The 16,696-nt window shown below is 46.2% G+C and overlaps 1 protein-coding gene across 5 annotated transcripts in view; it reads right to left on the reverse strand.

Annotated features, from left to right (window-relative positions):
• Positions 1 to 16,696, reverse strand: part of QTMAN (queuosine-tRNA mannosyltransferase) — a 338,255-nt gene that overhangs the window by 71,866 nt on the left and 249,693 nt on the right. The window lies entirely within an intron of this gene.

Below are 16,696 nucleotides of genomic sequence, written 5' to 3' on the forward strand. Positions count from 1 at the left end.
GAGAGGATGGTCAGCATTTTTGATCCTGGGAATAACTGCACAGGGATTTAGTAAGTGTGACATTTTTCATATGTTAGCAAATATAATGCTTGTGAAAGGTGGCAGACCCACAGGTCTAGAACCTGAATGCTTCTATTAAGCCAGAGTACAACTATAGCACAGACATTGACAACAGGATCCCACACAACTTGCAGATCATTTTCTTCCAATCTGAAATGGAAGAAAAGTTTTAAAGAAGTAAGAAGGCAGTTCTGTCTCCATAGCCATTAACTGTTGGTCTTTTGCAGATGCTACAGTAACATTGCTAATGAGAGCCAAATCCTTTGGTTGATTTACTATCATGTGAATACCTGCCTCTTTCAACAGTAAGTCGACAGAATGCGGCAGTTTTGTCGACGGCAGTAACTTCTTTCTACGAAGAATAACGCCTTTTTTCGACAGAGTTATGTTGAAAAAAGGCGCTATTGCATCCATACTGTGCTTTTTCAAAAGAGACTGTCTAGACTCCGTCAAAAAAGTGGCTTGCTTTGTTGACAGAACTGGCTATAGTCTAGACGTGCTTTGTCAACAGAGGCTTTGTCGACAGTATCTGTCGACAAAGCCTATGTCAACAAAAGCCTGTAGTCTAGACATACCCACAGAGACTAGACTGAGACCAGGAAATCATTTCTTATAGGTCAAAGAGCAGCTGCCTACGCCAGCTTTCATTCACTAATAACCTGGGCTACATTTGAACCTGTGGCATGAAAGTGAAAGCCATTACCCATCATCTGAGCCAAATGTTAAATGTATGATCAGAAAATGTTTAACAAATAAGTTAAAAAAATTGGATTCAGTTGTGCTTTTGGTGTATAACATAAGGTAGGCTGAAATATGCTTAATATTTTACCTGACTGACATCTAAAATAACAGGTCTTTCTTACCACTACGGAAGGTACAGATATCTATTCCCATGCATGTAAAATGAGTGGGGCCTAGCAACAAGATACCTATTGAGTTAGAAAATTATGTTTGGAACACTGCATATTAGTAAACAATGTATACCCCTCCATCTGCAATGTTCATGCTGACTCTCTGTAGCAGCACTAGACAAAGGCACAGAACCTATCTAAAGCACACGCTATAAGATCCACTCTCAACCTGGAGGCATCTGACCTGGCTCTCCCTATTAGGCAGCGGGTCAGAGTAATCACCATGTTTTCATTTAAAGTTAAGAAAACTGAAGTAGAGAGATTAAGTGATTTTTCCAAGGTCACAAAGTCAGTCTCACAATTCAGGACTTCCTCACTTCTAGTCATACGTTCAAACTAGACCTCTAGTTGCCTGCTGAAAGCCTCTTAACAACAGGCTACATTTTAATAGAGTTATATGCAGGAAGTAGTGCTCACTTAGTACTATTTTAAGTGTGACATTTTATGCTGTGTAATTTTGATATTTGTTTTTTAAGTAGTTGTGAATTATGGGCCATCATCAGCAAATGCAGAGAGGGAAAAACCACTTCATTCAATCAGTTTGTCTCTTTTAAGACCATTATCAAACTGACTGCACAGCTCTGTCATTGGGTCCGGCAAAGTCTTCTCTTTCATAAATATATATCTGTATCTTAAGGTTAGTTACTTAAACATTATTTGTTTCTGTGGCCTTCTTTGGAAACACATTTCATGTGGTTAGTACTATTTAAGATAAATATGTCTGAATTCCAAGTTTCCTTTAATTCATAAATGTTTAGATTGTTTAGCCTGGTTATTGAACTGTTTTACCAGAAAAAAAATGTTCAATTTTACCATCTCCTTCCACAATTCTTCATACTTTTACTCAATCACACTGAAACCTTCATTTCTGAATTGAGAATAAACTACTTTTTAAATCTTTTGTCAAAACAAATATTCTTAAACCCTCAACTCATCCATGTTACCTTACAATGCAGTCTCTATAAAGGCAAATAAATTACCCTGAAATTATACTAAAATTCTACCCACACTGCTCTCACACTTGACTAATTCCTTTGAGGATTTGTCTGAAATAACCCATAATTTGTTTTCATCATCAGTACGCTGCATAACTACTCTTTTTAATCTGTACTCTATTTTGTGTTGTTACTCTCCAAACATATAAAACAGCTACTTATCTTCATATCTGTTGTTCTATGACATGTGTTGCTCATGTCCATTCCACTTAGGTGTGCATGTGCCGTGTGCACAGATTGTCGGAGATTTTTCCCTCAACGATACCCATCAGGCCAGCAGGGGAGCCCCCTAGAGTGGCTCTGCCATAGCAGTGCACATATAACCCTTCTGGCCCTCGACCCCCTCAGTTCCTTCTTGCCGGAATCCTCCAATACAGGGGAGGTGGGTGGGATGTGGAATGGACATAAGCAACACATCTCAAAGAACAACAGTAAGGTAAATACTTCTTTGGGAGCTTACTCATGTCCATTCCACTTAGGTAACTCCAAAACCAAACCCTAGGAGGCAGGGTTGGAGCCTATAGAGAGACAGACTGCAACACAGCCCTCCTCACTGCCACATTCTCCCTGGTCTGCTGTGCTATGGCATAGTGACTCGCAAATATGTGCACAGACAACCATTTGGCCACCCTACAGATCTTCACAATGGACACCTGAGCAATGAAGGTGGTGGAAGATGCTTGAGCCCTGGTTGAATGGGCTGTGATAGGTGGGGCTGGAATCTACACCAACTCAGAACACACCTTACTACAGAAGGTGATCCAAGATGAAATAGGATGAAGGGTCTGCCAGCGTCAGCCCATCATGTCTGCTATGGACACAAACAGTTGTGGGGACTTACAGAAGGGTTTAGTCTTTTCTAAATAAAAACCTAAAGCACGCCTAACATCTAAAGAGTGTAGAGCCTGTTCTGTTCTAGAACCATGAGGTTTCGGGTAAAAAACAGGTAGAAAAATGTCCTGATTAACATGAAAGTGTGATGCCACCCTGAGCAGGAAGGTGGGGTGGGGGCCAAAGCCTGACCTTATCCTTAAAAAAGACTGTGTACAAAGGCACCATGGTTAGGGCTCGCAGTTCCAACACTCTCCGGGCAGAGGTAATAGATACAAGAAAGGACACTTTCCAGGACAGGTACAGAAGGGAGCACATCACCAACGGCTCAAAAGGGGGGCCCATGAGCTTCGAGAGGACCAGATTCAGGTCCCATGGGAGCAAGGGCTCAACCACATGGGAGTAAACCCTATCCAATACCTTAAGGAAATGGTGGACTATAGGGTCCATTTTACCTACCCTGCAACCCTGAATGTAAGGCCAAGATGGCTACCAGGTGCACCTGTACTGAAGGCGCCAAACCGTGGAGTCTGAGATCCAGGAGATAATCCAAAATAACCAGCACAGGGCCTCTATAGGGGAGAACTCCTTACCCCAGAAAAGAAAGTGCTTCACCTTTGCCAGGTAAGAAGCTCTTCTGGAAAATGTACAGGTCCCCAAGAGAACTGCCTGGACTCGTTCCGAGCACTGCCTCTCGGTGGCTGTCAACCACAGAGTTTTCATGCCAAGAGGTGCAGGGAGCGGAGGTGCATTTCCTGAAGCCTGCTGAACTCCTGAGAGATCAGATCTGGGTATAGGAGGAGGGCCAAGGGCTGCTCTACTGAGAGCTCGAGGAGGGCTGGAATCCAGTGCTAGCAAGGCCATGCTGGGGCTATCAGAATCACAGAGGCTTGAAACTTCCTGACCCTGAGAATCACTGTGTGGAGCAGAGAAAAGGGTGGAAAGTATACAGAAGGCCTTAGGGCCAAAAAATCATCAGGGTGTCCCCCAGAGACCCCGGGCAGTGGTTGAATAGGGAGCAAAAGCAGGGGCACTTTTTGTTGCTGTGGGTCACAAACAGATCCAAGTAGAGAAAGAAAGTTACTCGCCTTGTGCAGTAACGATGGTTCTTCGAGATATGTCCCTGTGGGTGCTCCACTCTGGGTGCTGGTGTGTCCTCGTGCCAGCGACCAGAGACTTTTCTAGCCGTTTCTGCCACGCCGCGCAGGCGCCGTGGTGCCCTCTAGTGTCATTGGAATTGTGTAAGTGTAAGTTCGGTGTATGGAGGGTTAGCCATCAAGGCGCAAGCTCACTCACCCTCCTGCTAGAGGTAATGGCGATGAGGAAGGCTACTTTCATAGACAAATGAGACTAGGAGCAAGTGGCTATTGGTTTGAATGACAGTTTCATCAGGCTCTTTAGAACGTGGTTCAAGTCCCAAACGGGGACTGGTGGACAGACAGGAGGAAAGGTATTCTGCAGACCCTTAAAGAAGCGCTTGGTCAGTGGGTCAGCGAGAAAGGAAGCGCCTTGCGTAGAATAGTGAAAAGCCGCTATGGTGGTGGCATGGACCTTGATACTGCTAAGTGCTAGGCCAGACTGTTTCAGGGATAGTAAATAGTCCAGTAAGGTATGTACAGGAGCGAGGTGTGGTGGGCTTGCGTGGGTTTGAGCATACCAGTGAGAAAAACAAGTCCACCCTTACAGGTAGGTTTTCCTAGTGGAACATCTTCTACTATTAATTAGAATGTCTTTCACTTGCTCTGAGCAGGCAGTCTCAGCATCCTGGAGCCACGAAGGAGCCAGGCATGGAGATGGAGCTTGAGAACGTTTGGATGAAGGGTCTGACCGTGGTTCTGCGAGAGGAAGTTGTGGTGGCAAGGAAAGGGATACGGGTCCGTCACCGTCATCTTGAGGAGGTAAGGATACCACGTTTGTCTGGGCCACGCAGGTGCCACTAGAATGACTAGCGCCTGGTCTGTTCTGATCTTGTTGAAGACTTTGTGTAGAAGCGGGAAGGGGGGAAAGGCATACAGGAGGGAGGCATCCCATGTGATGGAAAAGGCATCTTCGAGGGAACTTTTCCACAGGGCTCCTCTGGAGCAGTAGAGGTGGCATTTTCGGTTGTTCTTTGTGGCGAAGAGGTCCACTTCCAGTTGGCCCCAGTGACGGAAGAGCGGAGTGAGGGAGCGTCTGTCAATCTCCCATTTGTGCTGGTCCATGAACGTACGGCTTAGAGCATCTGCTGTGATGTTGAGTATCCCAGGAAGGTAAACAGCCGAAGGGGTGACCCCGTGTGATAGGTACTAGTTCCACAGCTTGGTAGCTTCCGAACACAGGGAAAGGGATCAAGCACCACCCTGACGGTTGATGTAGTACATGCAGGTGGTATTGTCCATCATGATGGTGATGGTCTTGTGAGCTATGTACTGAGCAAAATATTGGCATGCATATCTGACCGCCTGTAACTCGAGGAGGTTGATATGGAACGTTTGCTCCATAAATGACCATTTGCCTTGGGCTGTGATGTGTCCCAAGTGAGCTCTCCATCCCATGAGTGAGGCATCTGTTATAAGTGTGAGAGTGGAAGGTGGGCGTTGGAAAGGAACGCCGTGTAGCAAGTTTTGAGGAATTGTCCACCAGAGCAGGGAGTTGATGATGGATGGTGGAATGGCGACAGACTTGGAGAGTTGGTCTCTGGAGGATCTGTAAACCGTCGCAAGCCAGGACTGGAGAGGTCTCATGTGGAGTCTGGCCAAACTGATGACATAGGTCGTGGAAGCCATGTGTCCGAGGATTTTGAGGCAGTGGCGGACCATGACAGTCGGTACCGCTTGTGCTGCTTGGATAAGGTCACATATCATCGTGAACCTGTGTTCGGGAAGAGTAGCTCTTGCTGCGACTGTGTCGAGGATGGCGCCTATGAATTCCAGCCTCTGCCTTGGGCGTAGAGTGGATTTTGCGAAATTTACATGAAACCTGAGGTTGAGTAGAAGGGCTATTGTGGTATCTGTCATGGTCTTCATCTCGTCGAAGGATGCAACTTTTATGAGGCAATCGTCCAAATACGGGAATATTATGATGCCTTGGCATCGAAGAGAGGCCATTACAACCACCAGGGTTTTGGAGAACACCCTGGGGGCCATGGACTGTTCAAATGGGAGCACCCTGTATTGGTAGTGTTGGGTGCCCACTGTAAAGCGTAAGAAGTGTCTGTGAGCAGGATGAATTGTAATGTGGAAATAGGCGTCTTGAAGGTCGAGAGCCGAAAACCAATCATGTTGATCGAGCGCGGGAATGACAGTTGATAGGGTGACCATCTTGAAACGGTGGTATGCGATGTATTTGTTGAGGCGCCTGAGGTCTAAGATGGGTCGCCAGCCTCCTGTCTTCTTCTGGGTTAGGAAGTAGGTTGAGCAGAAACCCCGGCCCCGAAATTGTGTTGGTACGTGTTTTACTGTGCCCAGTTGAAGAAGATGTGAAACCTCTTGTAGGAGGACGGTTTCGAGAGAGGGGTCCCTGAGAAGGGACGGGGTAGGAGGGTGGGTAGGGTGAAGAGAGGTAAAGGGGATGATGTAACCAGATTGAATCAGACCCATTTGTCTGAAGTGATGAGGGACCATTGGTGGAAAAAGGCCCGGAGGAGATGGTGGAACTGAAGAGTACCAGTTGGGAATGTCAGTGGATTGGCTTCCTGGCTCTCGACATGATCTTCAAACCTGCTGCTTGCTCGATGGTGGATGGGGTGCAACGTGTTGTTGTTGTTGTCGCTGTGGTCTACGACGTTGAGATCTGTTTGTGGAAATCGTACTTGGGTTGTTGACGGAACGGCTCTCTCGGGCGTTGGTGAGGCTGGTACCTAGTTCTCTTGAATGGAGGAGTGTACATTCCGAGGGTCCTAAGAGTAGTACGAGAGTCCTTCATAGAATGCAACACCTCGTTGGTCTTAGCTGCAATGAGGTTGGTTCGATCAAAGGGTAAGTCCTCAAACTTTTGTTGAAGATCCCTACGTACCCCAGATGCTTGTAGCAAGGAAATTTGGCAGAGCACTATCGCCGAGGCCGTAATTCAAGCTGCGGTGTCTGCCACGTCCATAGCGGACTGCAAAGCTGTGCGGGAAATAGTGTGGCCCTCCTGCATAATATTGAGCAGGGTTGACTGTTTATGTTCCGGGAGGTGCTGGAAGAGATCCTGGAGCTTGGAATAATTGGCGTGGTCATAGTCCGCAAGCATGGCAGTATAGTTCGCAGTCCTGAGGAGCAATGTGGATGAAGAGTAAACCTTTCGGCCCATAATGTCCACCTTTTTGTGATCCCTGTCTTGTGGGGTTGTTCTTAGATGAGGTTGTTTACCTTTGTGCCGTACCGAATCAACTACTAGGGAGTTCGGAGGTGGATGGGTAAAAAGGAAGTCCATATTTTTTGGAGCGATAAAGTATTTACGGTCTGCTCTCTTATTTGTTGGCGTGATGGATGCTGGGGTCTGCCAGATATTGTCGGATGGATCCATAATAGCCTCATCCATGGGGATAGCAATTCTGGAGGCAGTTGGCGGCTGAAGCATACGAAGAAGGTGATATTGTTTGACTTGCACCTCTTGGAGATCTCTTTCCTGAGCTATAGCAACTCTTTTAAACAATTCCTGAAATTTTTTCGTGTCGTCTCCCGACGGTGGGGTTTCTGTGGTGACCACTTCATCTGGGGAGGAGGAGGAATTGTGTAAAGGAGGTCTGGTCTCACCCTCAGTGGCAGATACGGTGGCAGGAGGCGAGGGAGAAGATGGCCTGGAATTAGTAGAAGAGGGTTGATGGTGACTCTTCTTTGGATGTGACTCCCAGGGTTGCCATTGAGTGGCATATGGCAGGGGTGGGTAAGCATAGTGCTGTGCATACCATGGATACGGAGGGGGAGGGTATGTATATTGAACTGTAGCCGGCTGCCAGGATGGAGGTCTATGTGCCGGGCCAGAGTGTTACAATGAGAACCTGCTCCTTGGTTCAGTGCCGATGTCACTGACTGAACGAGAAGCAGCCAAGGGGACGGAGGTGCCGAGGAGGTGTGGCTCCGCACCGGGGATCGGTACCGCTCACGCCTCTGAGATGGTCCGGGGTGATACAGTTTCGGTGGTAACGGTGTCGGTAGCGAGGGGGTTGGCAGTGCCGAGGTTTGTTCCGGCAACGGAGCACTAGAAGGTGGATTATCAGTACGGGCCTTTTTCAGTGCCGAGCACGGTGCCGTTTTGGCATGCTTCGGTGCTGAGCGCTTTCTCGATGGCACAGTCGGTGCCGAGGATGGCTTAGGTGCCATAGCAGTAGGTGCCGCTGATTTTTGCCTTGGCTTTGAAAGAGCTCTTTTGTGCGGTGCCTGCGTCTTAGGCTGCGATGCGCCGGAGGTTCCCGACCTATCCTCAGTGCTAACTCGTAATGCTAGTGGTGCCGAGGATAGGGATGGAGTTGGAGAGAGACCGGTTTTTGATGTCGTGGAAGAAGAGTGGGTAGAGGGTTGATTTTTCTCCATACCCTTAGTTAGTTGAGGTGATCTAGAAAGCGTAGGTGAGTCCTCTGAGGAGGGATGGAGGGACTCCTCGTATAAGAGAGTCCTTAGTCTATTGGCTCAGTCTCGGTGCGCCCTCGCTGTTAATTTGGAGCAGTGCAGGCACTTTTGAGTCAGGCGCGCCTCCCCAAGGAACTTAATACAAGTGGAGTGTCCATCGGAAGTAGGTATGGTATCCCGACATGACTCGCAGCATTTGAAGCCCAGCGAGCTGGGCATGAGGAGTTGGGGAAAAGCGGCAATTCGCAACGAGATTTTTTTTTAAAAAATAACTAGAGAGGGGAGGTGAATAGGGCTAAAGAACTTGGATGATGAGGTAACTAAGGGAATAAAACGAGGTATTTAACTATTTTTAGAGAAAAGTAAGGAGAACAGAGGGCTCGTCTGCTGCCGAGGACGGTAGAGAAGGAACTGAGGAGCTGTGCGCGCAGGCGCCCTTCAATTCCAACGACACTAGAGGGTGCCATGGCATCTGCGCGGTGTGGCAGAAACGGCTAGAAAAGTCTCCAGTCGCTGGCGCGAGGATGCACCAGCACCCAGAGTGGAGCACTCACTCGAAGGAGAAGCCTCACTTGCAGAAAATGGACAGAGCTACATATACCCTGAGGGACCACTCGTGTCCCTTGAAGGACCTGCTGTGGATATCTGCCAACGCATTCTGCATTCTGGGGAGGTAAGCAGCCACTGGCTGAATATCGTGAGCTAAACAGAACTCCCACAGGAGAAGGGCTTCCCTGCACAGGGAATAGTAATGAGTATCACCCTGTCTGTTTATATAAACATCACTGCTATGTTGTCCGTCAAGATCAAAATGTACCTGTTTCAAAGCTGTGGAAAGAAAACACTGCATGTGAGGTGGATAGCCCTCAACTCCCTGATGATGACGTGGAGGGAGAGGTCCACAGGGCATACCTTGCATCCGTAGCTTCCCAAGATGGGCTCCCCAACCCATATCAGAAAGCGTCTATTACGAGCTGGATAGATGGGGAAGGGCTGTGGTATGGCATCTGTTTGCAGACCACCTCCTTGCACAGCCACCAGTCGAGGAACTTGAATATGCCCGCAAGCATAGTTACCACCATGTCCATATGCTGGAGTGCTGGGGTGTGGACTCATGCCAACCAGAGCTGGAATTGTCATAAGCTGAGTCTGGCATGACGCACCACATAAGTGCAGGCCTCCATAAATCCTAACAGCTTTATGCAACACTGGGCCATCATGGTGGGGAACAACTGGAGCCTCAGGATGGTCTCCTTTATTGCCCTGAAGCATGTCACAGGCAAAAAAACTTTGGCCCTCATTGTGTCCAAACAGGACTTCACGAATTCTATCCTTTCAGTGGGGGTCAAGGTTTACTTGGCCTTATTTAGGATAAGGCCCAATCTGAGAAAGGTCTCCTTGATGAGGGGTATGTGTTTCTAAACCTGAGAAAGGGAGGAACCCTTTATAAGCCAGTCATGCAGATACGGGTAGGCCTGGACTCTGCACTTCCTCAGGAATGCGGTCACCACCGCCACATATTTTGTGAACATCCTGACGGCCGCAGAAAGACCAAACAGGAGGGCCATAAACTAATAATGACTGTGACCCACCGTGAAGCAGAGGACTCACCTGTGCAGGGCGCAATCAAAATGTGGAAGTAAGTGTCTTTGAGATCAAGGGCAGCGTACCAGTCTCCTGTGGCTACGGAAGGGCTGATGGAGGCCAATGTTACCATCTTGAACTTTGACTTTACTATAAAAGTGTTGAGGCACCTCAAGTCCAGGATAGGGTGAAAGCCGCCCTTGGCCTTTGGGATCAGGAAATACCGGGAGTAGAAGCCCCTCCACCTGAGGTCCTGAGGAACTTCCTCCACAGCCCTCAAATCAGGAAGTTGTTGCATTTCTAATCTTAGTAAGTGCTCATGAGAGGGCAACCTGAAGAGAGATGGGGGGGACGGGAGCAGAATGGAATAAAATATTAATTTTTCACTGTGCCCAGGACCCATTGGTCAGTTGTTGTATGCAACCAGGCACAATGGAAAGGAGAATGACAGTTGGTAAAAGACCACTGGTGTGAGACTGGTGCACTGTACCTATTTGCAGCTTCACAGATTTGGCCTGGGGCTTGTTCAAGGGGCCCGCCCCCTGGTCGAACAAGGAGCGGGACAGCCGTTTGCCATTCCTATTATTATTATTATGGCCTCTGCACCTAGAGAAGTCTGACCTATTCCCTTGTTGGAAAGGGTGGGATGGGGCCACAAGGAGGGAGCGCATCTGTGGGACAGAGGTGTGGATGTTGAGGATCATCCTGGAGTCTTTTATCCCATGGAGGCTGGTGTCAGTCTGCTCCAAAAACAGGCAGGTGGGAGAACAGGTGCTCATGCCCTGCCTGGGGAACAATTTGCAGCTGCTCTTTCCTCTTGTCCATGGGCGCTATGGACGGTAGTGTTTGCCAGAAAGCGTAGGTAATCTTGGTCACTGTTTTGTTCAGGGGCAAGGCCACCTGAGATGGGGCCTCTGAGTTAAGGATATCCACCATTGGGTTGAAGTAATCTGAAGCCCGCTCAAGCTGCACCCCCAGACTCTGTGCCAATCTCCTGAGGAGTTTCTGGTGGGCTTGGGAATCTGTTGCTGGCATCAACGGAGAGGCCAGCCCCCGGACTTCATCTGAGGATGATGATGAGTAATCATGTATCATCAAGTCCTCATGCTTCTGCAGCCACTCTGAGACCAGGGAGCGAGCCAGTTGGCTCAAGGGACCCTGATCCCCAGCTCCCTCCAACGAAGGCCTGGAGGATTTACCCCGGATTGCTGAGGCCAGATCTTGTGCCAGAACCCTGGGTAACAGTGTGGCTGAGGGTGGGACCCGGGGCTTTGAACACAAAGAATCCATAATAGAAGGGACAGTCCCCAGGCCTGATGATAAGCCCACAGGTACAGAAAGGGCATTGGCCTGGCTGCTGCCATTGTGGGGGCCAGGACTGGTGGAAAGACTGGCCTGAGAAGTTGCGGTATCGTTCATGGTGCCTAGAGAGGGAACGGCGCTGGGACCCAAGTGTCGCCTTGAGTGGGATCATCACTGGGACCGTACCAACTCCATGTTGGAGTCCGTGGACCAGTCAGACTTGGACCAAGACAGGGCCGAGGAAGGGCCTGAGGAACCATGCCATGCCACATGCCAAACCATTTCTGTTGGCTTGCCTGGGTGCTGGACCAGCAGTGGGAGCATCAGTTGTTCTGGTGCTGTAGGCTGCACCACTAGGATAAGGGCCCTGGAGGCTGAGGTCTGTTGCGAGAGTGTGGTTGATGGCACCACGGGGGCTGCCGGTGCCTGCACCAGTGTTGATATAAGCACCGGGGTGTGCAGTGCTGCACATGTTGCCGAGCTCAAGGACACAGAGGGGCCCAGAGCTGTCAAAGGTGCCGTTCTTGATGAGCACCTGCTAGGGTCCAGTGCTGTTGATGCAGTATGGGCTTTGGGGCCAATCCCAGTGCCCTAGTGGTGGCAAGGGCGGGCTTATGATCAACTCTATCAACTCCCGTGATGCTCAAAAGTGTCTGGCACAGAGGGCCTATCGATAAGCACTGGTTCCTCCTCTGCACTACATCCCTTGGTCATGCTCGACTGACCATGCTTGGGCCCAGGAACAGCAGACTTTGAAGCCGGTGTGGGCACATCAGGGTACCCAGACTGGGGGCGTGGTGCGGGCACATATCAGGGTGGTGATCTGCCCCTCTCTGGCCACTTCTTCTTACATGGCACCCATGATTGCAAGTGGTGCCAGACAGAAGGGTGCCATGACACTGATGAGGACCCTGGTGCCTCCTGCACTGAGGGTTGTGCGCTGCAGGTCTCAAGTGCCATGTCCACGGCCAGTGCCAGGCAAAGCACTGACTACATTAGGAGTATTTTTAAGAGCAAATCTCTCTTGTGCTGAGTCTGGGGCTTAAAATTGTGACAGATCTTGAAGATGGCCAGGACGTAGGCCTCACCCGAGCACTTCAAGCATGAATCATGTGGGGCACCAAAGAGCATAGGCTTAGTACAGTCCATGAGCAAGCTCCAAGATAAGAGCTCCAACAACTATCACAGGAGGTAAGAAAGAACTGAGGTGGTGGAGGGTCAGTAGGGGTATATATGGGCTGCTATAGCGGCACCACTCCAGGGGGCTCTCCTGACAGGTACCGCTGAGGGAAAACTCTGACAATCTGTGCACACAACACATGCATTCAACGAAGTTGAATGGATATGAGCAAGCACTCAAAGAAGAATTGAAATTTGCCAACATTAAGCTGTACTTTCCATTACTGATACAGTCATTTAAATGAATGAATAAATTATTTTGAATCTAGTTACAGTGCTCCCCATTATTTGTTATAGTTATATTGTAGCTATAATCAGCAAATTCTAATATTCATACTCAGTATCATCATTCAAATCAAGTACACATATTATAAACAAGAGATGTTCTCAAACCAATCTCAGAGGTAAACTCTTTCCATCTAGTTGAAGTTGCCAATCTCAGCCAATCCTGTTTATCTCTTTCAAAAAGAGCTATTTCATTCTCATATCAGGACTGCTGATATTATTAACAGTAAACATTAATATATAAACTTACCCAATGTTTTTAGTAAATCAAAATTCACATGTACTTCCCAAGCATTTCATGAAGAAATATCTATATATAAAAGGAACACCACACCAATGACTAATCTCAAATTCTTACAACTATATTAGCTGTCTGTGAATGAATGTTCTTATCAAGGTATTATTTGCCTAAATTTCACACTAATCATGTGATGATAGACATACTCTAACACAAGATAACATTCCAGACCCAGCACAATCCAGTTTAAGATCAGGCCATGGAACTGAAACTGCTTTAGTGACACTGACAGATGATCTCCTGTAAAGGAGAGAGGGCAGGTAGACATGCTCATCCTCCTAGCCCTCTCTGCAGAAGTGACCATGAGAGTCTATTGTCACACCTAAAAGAGGTGGCAGAGGTCCAGATACTTTGTCCATACTTTGTGCCAGGAATGCAATTTCCAGCCAGAGGAGACATACCTGTGCTTACTCTCCTCAGTCTAGCATGCTAAAAACAGAAGAATAGATAAGGTAGTATGAGCAGCAGGAGGGACTAGCTGCCCTGAGTACAATCCCAACCAAGATGCTAGGTATATACACAAATGACTGGCCCATCTCATCACTTATGACACCATGACTACATTTCTATGTTTTAGTGTGGTAGCTCCATTAGATATGTTTCCACAACCTAGATATTACACCTCCAACTCAAAATGTAGACATATGGGCTACATCTAGACTACATCCCTTTTTCGTAAAAGGGATGTAAATTAGACGTATCGCAATTGCTAATGAAGCGGGGATTTAAATTTCCTCCGCTTCATTAGCATAAAAATGGCTGCCGCTTTTTTTCGGCACGGAGCTTTGCCGGAAAAAAGCACCAGTCTAAATGCTGATCTTGCGGAAAATAAAGCCTTTTCCGAAAGATCCCTTATCCCTTATTTCAGAGAGGGATAAGGGATCTTTCGGAAAAGGCTTTATTTTCCGCAAGATGAGCATCTAGACTGGCGCTTTTTTCCGGCAAAGCTCCGTGCCGAAAAAAAGCGGCAGCCATTTTTATGCTAATGAAGCGGAGGAAATTTAAATCCCCGCTTCATTAGCAATTGCGATACATGTAATTTACATCCCTTTTACGAAAAAGGGATGTAGTCTAGACATAGCCATGCTGAAATGATTTGAATACTACCTAAAAAGTAGTGATTGGAAATTGCAATTCCACCAATAGACCAGTAGTTACACAAGGATCACCTCTCTAATTCCTTCCAATTTCTACATGAAACAATTATGTGAAATGGTTAGATGACATGAAATCAAGTGCCAGCAATGTGTAGCTGATACACAGCTGTAGCTATTTGTTATCACAGATGACTGCACTGCTCTCATGGATCAGCTCATGGATGAAATATAGCAGGCTGAAGATCAACTCAAGCAAGACTGAGATTGTGATGCTGGTGGAGAGAGGGAAATATTTGTAAAAGTTTGCAGTCACAACACAGTTTCCTTTGCCAGGAAATACAAACCCACAACTAGTCAATTCAGTCTGTAGAGTAGGGATACTCAGATTTCTCACTGATGCTAAATGACGGATAACTTCATTCCATCCTGGAGGATGAAGACCTGGCCTCAGTTATTCATGCCTTCATCACCTTTGTCTGGAATGAAGTACCTGGACACAAAGCCTTCAATACTTAGAAAACTCTAACTAGACTAGAATGCTGAAGTAAATTTCAGCAACACAGGCTACCATAAGCACATATAATTTTTCTTCTACTGTCTACCTTGGCTTATAATTGAATTTCTAATCAAGTTTAAGGTCTTGGACCTTATCTTTAAAAGGCTCAATAGCCTGGGCCCGGATAGCTAAAAGACCATTTAAAGCTTCGAGATGAAAACTGAAACTACTCTCTCCTCTGGCAAAATGGAACACTCTCCAATAAGAGAAAAGCTCCTCTGTGGGGTAGTATAGAACTTTCTCTGGCAGCAATCAGAGCATGGTGTGAACTTCCTCAAGAACTAAGGACCATCACAAACCTCACCATGTTCTGGTCCAAGTACAAGGCACATTTTTTAACTTCCCTTCTCTAACAAACATCTAACAATGTATGTGTGTACAAAACAACAACAAAAATAATCCTCCAAACTTCTACCAAAATAAGGCACTTCCTTGCATATACTTTTCCCTTTGGGGAGAGGCTGACAGAACAAACAGATGTGGAGTCATGTTGCATAATGCACTACTGGAAGGCATTCAGATACTGACAAGCACAGCAAAAGAATCTAGATAGAATAGAATAGATCTAGAATTGCCTGATACAGTTCTTTGTTTTAGAGGTGCCATAAAGGGGTACAAAAACTAGTGATGGTACTCCCCAAATAAGTATTATTTGTACCACTCCATAATCTTACCATTTTCCATGATCCAAAACACAGAAAGATTAAATCAATGGGACTTGTGGTTGCTTAGATCTTCTAAACAGCAGGTATCTAAATCTTAGGTCTAAAGTTTAAAAATGTTGATGATGGCTCTAATGTGTGTTTCATTTGAAATCCCCATTTACTTATGTTCCTTTACTTCAGAAATATAGAAATATTAATATTGAAGTAATACAAATGGCCACAAATTTCATATAATGTAAAATTATAAAAAATACTTTAATTATACAGTAACTATACAAGAATATTATAATTAATTAATCTTCCCAGTATCTTTATGATGGAAGTGTTATCACCATTTTATATGAAGAAAAAATGAGTGAAAGACATCTTTAGTGACCTGTACAGATCCTGGATCTCTCAGCTCCTAGCATCATGCCTCAACCATAAGACCATCCGTGTTCTTTTTTTATCATGTCACTCCTTTCTGACTTGCACTGTAGAAACAATTAATCAAAAGTCAAATGATCCCTATTTTAATTCTGTCTGAAACTGTAGTCGTAAATGGCTATGTCTAGACTGCAGGCTTCTTTCAGAAGCAGCTTTTCTGGAAGAGATCTTCCAGAACAACTTCTTTCGAAAGAGAGCTTCTACACAGCAGAAGCACAACGAAAAAGCAATGTGCTTTTTTGAAAGATCGTGTTCACATTCATTGGACACTATCTCACATTTAAGTTCTGATTGCTGTGGATGGAGAGGCCACCAGGGAATCTGTGATTTTTCCTGGAGGCATCCTTTCAGAAAAATATCCTCTTCCCTGTTCACACATGCCTTTTTCCAAAAGAAGTCTTTTGGAAAAAGGCTTCTTCTGTCAGAAACCCGCCCTGTGTTCTTTTTGTCGAAAGAACACAATTGCAGTATGCATGTAAGTGTAGTTTTTCTGAAAGAATGGCCGTTTTTCTGGAAAAACTGCAGTATAGCTTTCCCTCAACATTGAAGTGCAAAGCAATCTTAGGTCCTGTTTATAGTATTGTAAAAACCACAACAGGAAATTAAAAAAAAAAAGATTTTCCAAATGATGTTTACTTAGCAATGTGGCTATGGCATAATTTGGTTAAAATATTTTTGAAATAGTCTGAGAGGTGCAACTCTCCTCCTCCTCCTCTACCTTCCTAATATGTTATCTTTGCTCTCCAATCATACACTGCCCCAGCTTTGAAGATTTTTTTCTTTCCCAGTTTTCAGTCCTCATAAATCTCACCTGTCATTACAGATTTTTTTATATTAGATAAGACTTCACCAATTTCTCTTTGGAATAAACTATTTAATATCCTTTATGTAAGACATGTGTGCAATCAATTCTGTGGTATTTGCTCTTATTACACATTGAGTGTTCATCATTTTGACAATTTTTAAATGTTTTAGA

Source organism: Pelodiscus sinensis, chromosome 7 (genome assembly GCF_052426305.1).
Source record: "Pelodiscus sinensis isolate ZL-2025 chromosome 7, ASM5242630v1, whole genome shotgun sequence".
Lineage (NCBI taxonomy): Eukaryota > Metazoa > Chordata > Testudines > Trionychidae > Pelodiscus > Pelodiscus sinensis.